Consider the following 7,813-nt stretch of genomic DNA (forward strand, 5'->3'; position numbering starts at 1 on the left):
TTCGCATTCGCAATAATCAATGCGCTTATTAGAGCCTCCGTCTATGCGATCTTTCACTGTATTCTAAGAAATGTTTTTTGGTGAGTACATTAGGTGATTTAGGTAAAAATAAAATGGAAAATATTTTTAAAATTCTTTTTATTTAGTACTTAAATTAAAAAATTGGAAGAGTAATTTTGCTGCATTTTCGGGTTACAGCCTGTTTCCTAACGGGTCGTAAATTAAACCTGCGCCATTAAATAACTACTCGCTCGAGGCGACAAACTTGAAAAACTTGAAACTTTACAAAATTTTAATTTTTTTCGATTGACGCTGTACTTGTTGAGAGGACTTCATTTTTTTTTGCGGTTCAATAATTCGAGAATTGCATCGGGGCTGCAAATTTCGGATGTATCCTCCTGACTTTCATCTTCACAACCTAGCATCATGGCAATATTGCTGTTTAAACACCGTTGTGTTCCAATTTGGAGAACCAATTATTTTGGTTGCTTCAGAATTTGGAGAACCTGTTACGACATCAGCGTTTTTCGATTTTAGTTTTTGTAATTCATTTTTAATCCTGTCTTCTGTGACTGGTTTAAAAATTGTGTGCTTATAGCGTCGCGACGTTGTGAATAGGTGGATATGGCTAATAAATTGTTATATTGCAAGAACGAAAATTTCGAAGAAAATTCTGTTTTGAAAGTCGTGGCTGCCAGCAGAATTAGTTTAAAATCTTGTAATTTTGTTAAAAAGGTACCCTGTTTTTTATAACAATTTTAATTATTGGAATCACGGACGATAAAGGTCCTATATTTGCTTAATTCCCGGGTGACCTTTTGAAAAGGTTCACCTGTAATGAACAGTTTGTAATTAGTTTTTTTATTAGTTAGCTGAGCATGGCTTTTCCTAGTTTCAGGCAGTCACAATTAATTACTCACCGCTGTCGGTAACATAAGCCATCAAAGCCGTTTTGTTCCATGCGCTCAATGTGTTTTCATGTATTTTTTGGGGCACCGTATTGATAATTGCGAATGCGAAAGCGAATGCGAATATTAAAATTTATGCGGAAGTTCCGCGGTTGCGAATGCGAATGCGGATATTCGCAACAACCCTGGTATGTACATACCCTTCAGTAAACGGAACTAGTACAAATCTATCGATTTCGCTTACCCTTACCAAACGTTTCTAATTCCGCGCAAATCCACTTTCTTCGTTTAAAATCGGCGAATTTAACATATGTATGTACCAGGGAGGTTTTGAATGTGATATTTGTTAACATTCGCGAATGCGAATGCGCATTTTCGGAATGCGAATGTGCGAATGCGAATGNATAACATTAAAAAAGCTATAATCAACTAAGTCATCGTTTTTATTATTTAAAAAATTTGTAAATTATTATAACATTGACCGAGTGCTTAACCTATACACTGTTGTAATGTAGTAGTCAAAGTTCAAAAGGGGCATAATATTAAAAAAAAAAAAAAGTAATTTTGCTGCCTTTTCTCCCATGAGGCGATTTCTTAGAGGCTCGTATATAAGGCCGGCTGCACTGAAAAATTGCTCACTTAGGACACTGGCGGCTGGAGCGCTCAAATATTTGCAGTCCAGATATGTCAATTTGTCGTATTTTAGTTTAGTTTTCCACCAATCGAGAGGATTTTCACCGAGATGAGCTCGTTTTTCTTTAAGATAAGCCTTCAATTAATCTTTAATTTCACATTTTTTAATGTTTCCAGATTTTACATCCGAGGCTTCTCTTTCGCTGGAGGAATCTAAAATTATTTCTAAGTTGCTTATAAGACCTTTAGCAGTACTTGTTGAAGGCCCATCAATGTTGTTTGATATACTATTTAACCGTTTAGCGCTTGAAGCTAAAAGCCGGTTATTGTCCCCACCCTGGCTAGACAGACTTACCGCCCAATTCCGTGTTTTCTTGATAAATTATTTGTAAAGACATTTTATCAAGTAAAAGCTCCCATCGCATTCTGTGCCAATATTTATAAAATAAAAAGCTCTACGATTTCCACAAGAGAGGAACCGATTTCAATATGAGTGGAATTGATTTCATTGTCACATATGAAAAATATGAATTTAAAAGCAATAAATCTCTTGACTGCCGTAGCCGAGTAGGTAGAGATGTCGGCTATAAATTCTGTGTGTCCCAGGTTCAAATGCTGGCACATTCAGTATTTAAATGATAGAATCAAATTTTTTAATATACAAAATTTATAATTTTCGTATGAAATTTCAATTTATAAACGCTTGTCAATATCATTTTCATTCTTGATAATTTATCAAGAAAAGAGCTTTAGATTTTGTGCTAGAATTCCAATTCTTTATAAATAATAAATAATAAAAAATTGACAAATTACAAAATTTTTTATTAATCAAGTGTACAGAATCAGGCTGTTAGAGCTCATGTACACATTCGCATTCGCAAAACATTCGTATCATTGGATGCGAATGCGAATATCGAATGCGAATGTGTAAATGATGCAAATATTCTCAACATCCCTGGTATGTACCTATGTCATAGAAAGGAGAGGATTGTGTATGCATTACCAATTTACAGTAGTGATGCAAAATCAAAATTTAAAATTGTGCCAAATTTTCCCGAAATTCAGGTCAATTTGCCAATAAATGTTAAATCGTCGATAGGTACCATTTCCTTTATCTATATGCATTACATTATAAAGAGAAGTGCCTTTTCTAGGAACAAGCAATCTCGCGAACGGCACGTTCGATTTTCATAAACTTTTGTATATGGGGCGTTTCATACCAAAACGGACGGGTCCACACTTCATGTGTTTGATTTGTTTAAATTTTTTATGGTTGATGCATAAACATAAATAATAAATAAATACGAAATTTGAGCTTGATTAACAGATTTTTGAAAACTTTACAGCACAAAAACAAAAATAAATCGATTTAGTAGTTTTCCAAATTTATCGAGTACGGGATAAGGAAAAAATTTGGAACAAATTACACAAACACACATCAAAATTCCCTATGAAAAGAAATACTTTTAAAATTTTGTTTTCTTGACAAATTTTTTACATACAGATTTTTTGATAAAAAAAAATAGTTTTTAAAAATATACCATCTAAAAAAAATTCAAAACATCTCGATGGTGGCTCTGAGTATCGCGCAATAATAAGGTATAATATTATGGGGTGCAATCTACAATAATTTGAGTTATGAATTTGTTTTTACACCGAAGTTGAGTAAAATGAGTACACTAAAAATTTACAAATTTTTTTAATTTTTTTAGAATTTTTTTGAGTATGCAGTCTTGTAGCCCATTAAATTTTAGTATAATAAATGCAAGATTTAAGCGATTGCAAAACTGGCGCTAATTTTTTAATTTTTTTTTGAAAACGGTTTTGCGCATTTTCTTCCATAAGAAAAAAGTGCAAAAAGCCATCAGCATAAAAAATATTAAAAATCAACGCAGTGAATTTGTGATGCACTCATTTTGTAACGTCATCAGCGTTTTTGTATTCAGTTTTTGTAACTGATATTTAATACTTTCTTCTGCCACTGATTTGAAAAATTTGTTCTTATAGCGAGTTAAATAGGTGGATATGGAAAATAAATTATTATTTTGTAGGAATGAAAATTTTGAACAAAATTTTGTTTTCGAAGTCGTGGCAGCCAGCCGAATCAAAATATTGTTATTTAAAAAAAAAAAAAAAAAGCACAAAGTTTTTATAAGCATTTCAATTATTGGAATTACGGATGATGAGGGTCTCAGATAGTTACGTAATTCATACCTAATTAAAGGTTAGACCTATAGCCTTTTCTCTTTATAGCCAGACGTTGACCATTTCTGCTGGAAATCCCTATTAAAGGAGCTTACTCTTTGACTTTAAATAGCAAAGAAGGGAGACGTACAGGAGAGTTTTACCACAGAAGTTTTTAGCCAAGGATACAGTGTATATCCCTATGAAAAAGATATTGCCCGACAAGTAAACAAAACTAAATTCCCCAAAGAGCCCCATTTGAAATGATTGAAACGAATATATCGTTACCTTAATTCACAAAGGCCCTAACCAACACTTTTTTCTAAACTGAGTTTTATATGAGTATCTTTTGGTAGGATATATTAAAATACACCTTCACTAAAAATTTTAAAGTGTTAGTACCAAAAACAACGGAGTTATGCCACTTTTTAAAATGCCCTATCCGTATGAATGATTTGATTTTTGTAAGGGTTGTTGCGAATATTCGCATTCCCATTCGCAATAAACAATGCTCTTATTAGAGCGTCCGTCTATGCGACCTTTCACTGTATTTTAAGAAATGTTTTTTGGTGAGTACATTTGGTGATTTAGGTAAAAATAAAATGGAAAATGTAGTAATTTTTAAAACTCTTTTTATTTGGTACTTAAATTAAAAAATTGGAAGAGTAACTTTGCTGCATTTTCGGGTTACAGCCTGTTTCCTAACGGGTCGTAAATTAAACCTGCGCCATTAAATAACTACTCGCTCGACGCGACAAACTTGAAAAACTTGAAACTTTACAAAATTGTAAATTTTTTCGATTGACGCTGCACTTGTTGAGAGGACTTCAGTTTTTTTTTGCGGTTCAATAATTGGAGAATTGCATCGGGGCTGCAAATTTCGGATGTATCCTCTTGACTTTCATCTTCACAACCTAGCATCATGGCAATATTGCTGTTTAAACACCGTTGTGTTCCAATTTGGAGAACCAATTATTTTGGTTGTTTCAGAATTTGGAGAACCTGTTACGACCTCAGCGTTTTTCGATTTTAGTTTTTGTAATTCATTTTTAATCCTGTCTTCTGTGACTGGTTTGAAAAATGTGTGCTTATAGCGTCGCAACGTTGTGAATAGGTGGATTTGGCTAATAAATTGTTATTTTGTAAGAATGAAAATTTCGAAGAAAATTCTGTTTTGAAAGTCGTGGCTGCCAGCAGAATTAGTTTAAAATCTTGTAATTTTGTTAAAAAGGTACCCTGTTTTTTATAATAATTTCAATTATTGGAATCACGGACGATAAAGGTCTCAGATTTGCTTAATTCCCGGGTGACCTTTTGGAAAGGTTCACCTGTAATGAACAGCTTGTAATTAGTTTTTTTATTAGTTAGCTGAGCATGGCTTTTCCTAGTTTCAGGCAGTCACAATTAATTACTCACCGCTGTCGGTACCATAAGCCATCAAATCCGTTTTGTTGTTCCATTCCATGCGCTCAGTGTGTTTTGATATATTTTTTGGGGCACTTGCACAATATTCGCATTCGCAAAAGCTCCGTATTGATTATTGCGAATGCGAAAGCGAATGCGAATATTAAAATTTATGCGGAAGTTCCGCGGTTGCGAATGCGAATGCGAATATTCGCAACAACCCTGGTATGTACATACCCTTCAGTAAACGGAACTAGTACAAATCTAGCGATTTCGCTTACCCTTAGCAAGCGTTTCTAATTCCGCGCAAATCCACTTTCTTCGTTTAAAATCGGCGAATTTAACATATGTATGTACCAGGGAGGTTTTGAATGTGATATTTGTTAACATTCGCGAATGCGAATGCGAATTTTCGGAATGCGAATGTGCGAATGCGAATGATAGGAATAACATTAAAAAAGCTATAATCAACTAAGTCATCGTTTTTATTATTTAAAAAATTTTTAAATTATAACATTGACCGAGTGCTTAACCTATACACTGTTGTAATGTAGTAGTCAAAGTTCAAAAGGGGCATAATATTAAAAAAAAGTAATTTTGCTGCCTTTTCTCCCATGAGGCGATTTCTTAGAGGCTCGTATATAACAATGCACTGAACAATTGGTCACTTAGGACGCTGGCGGCTGGAGCGCTCAAATATTTGCAGTCCAGATATGTCAATTTGTCGTATTTTAGTTTAGTTTTCCACCAATCGAGATTTTTTTCACCGAAATGAGCTCGTTTTTCTTTAAGATAAGCCTTCAATTAAGCTTTAATTTCATATTTTTTATATACAATAATTTTAGTTATGAATTTGTTTTTACACCGAAGTTGAATAAAATGAGCACACTAAAAATTTACAAATTTTTTTATTTTTTTTTAGAATTTTTTTGAGTATGCAGTCTTGTAGCCCATTAAATTTTAGTATAATAAGTGCAAGATTTAAGCGATTGCAAAACTGGCGCAAACTTTTTTTTTTAATTTTCTTAGAAAACGGTTGTGCGCATTTTCTTCCATAAGAAAAAAGTGCAAAAAGCCATCCGCATAAAAAATATTAAAAATCAACGCAGTGAATTTGTGATGCACTCATTTTGTAACGTCATCAGCGTTTTTGAATTCAGTTTTTGTAACTGATTTTTAATACTTTCTTCTGCCTCTGATTTGAAAAATTTGTTCTTATAGCGAGTTAAATAGGTGGATATGGAAAATAAATTATTATTTTGCAGGAATGAAAATTTTTGAAAAAAATTTTGTTTTCGAAGTCGTGGCTGTAAGCCGAATCAGAATATTGTTATTTAAAAAAAAAAAAAGCACAAAGTTTTTATAACCATTTCAATTATTGGAATCACGGATGATGAGGGTCTCAGATAGTTACGTAATTCATACCTAATTAAAGGTTAGACCTATAGCCTTTTCTCTTTATAGCCAGACGTTGACCATTTCTGCTGGAAATCCCTATTGAAGGAGCTTACTCTTTGACTTTAAATAGCAAAGAAGGGAGACGTANATATGAGTTTTCCACGTAAGCTTGCTGTCGAGGTGCATGCCTAAGTATTTTGTCGCATCACGCTGTGGAATATCCACGTTATTGAGTTTTACGGGCGGGCAGGTTTTACGTTTAAGGGAGAACGTAACCTGGACAGATTTTGTTTCATTTGGCTTAATTCGCCAATCTTTCAGCCATTGTGTTATTTTCTTGAGGCCATTTTGGAGTTTAACCGAGGCGAGTTTTGGAAGGGTGTCCATTGCGAGAATTGCAGTATCATCTGCAAATGTACCAACAATTGCTCCTTCGGATGCTGGTAAATCATATGTGTATAACAGGTAAAGGATGGGACCCATCACACTGCCTTGAGGTACACCAGCTGAACTTTCGTAGAGTTCAGAATGCTCCTCGCCTTGCTTAACAAAGAAAAATCGATTTTTGATATAGGACTCGATACAGATATAATAGTTTATTGGGAGGGTACTCTTTATTTTGTAAAGTAAGCCGTCATGCCATACACGATCGAAAGCTTGAGATATATCGGGGAATGCAGCTGTACAATACTTTTTGTGTTCGAATGCAGTGTGAATGCAGTTTACAAGCCTGTGAACTTGTTCGATTGTGCTGTGTTTTTTCCTAAAACCGAATTGGTGATTAGGGATAATCTTTCTTTGTTCTATTACTGGCATCAATCTTTGGAGAAAAAGAGTCTCCAGAATTTTAGAGGCGATGGGTAGCAAACTGATTGGGCGATATGACTCAACTCTGTCTGCACTTTTTCCTGGTTTAGGAAACATTTTTACCTGGGAAACTTTCCATTGAGGTGGAGCGAAACCAGATGAGAGAATTGTGTTATAAATATAAGTCAGGAAAGTGATTCCTTCTTCCGGGAGCGGTTTTAATATTTCTCCAGTGATTAGATCGTAACCGGGAGCCTTCTTAGCTTTGAGTTTTTTAATCGCTTCCTTAACTCAGATTTTGAGAATTTTTTATGGGTGGGTCCATTTGGAAGGGTTGTTCGAGAGTTTGTCTTACTTTTTGTGCAGTATAGGGAGAGGGTTAAATTTCATGCGGAGCAAGCACATTTTTTAGGTGACGTGCAAATGTGCTTGCTTTTTCGAGATCACTTTTAGCCCATTGGTTGTTTTCCATTCTGATG

The sequence above is a fragment of the Rhagoletis zephyria genome, unplaced genomic scaffold, assembly GCF_001687245.7.
Source record: "Rhagoletis zephyria isolate East Lansing unplaced genomic scaffold, Rhagoletis_zephyria_1.1 Rzeph_scaffold_03285, whole genome shotgun sequence".
Taxonomy (NCBI): domain Eukaryota; kingdom Metazoa; phylum Arthropoda; class Insecta; order Diptera; family Tephritidae; genus Rhagoletis; species Rhagoletis zephyria.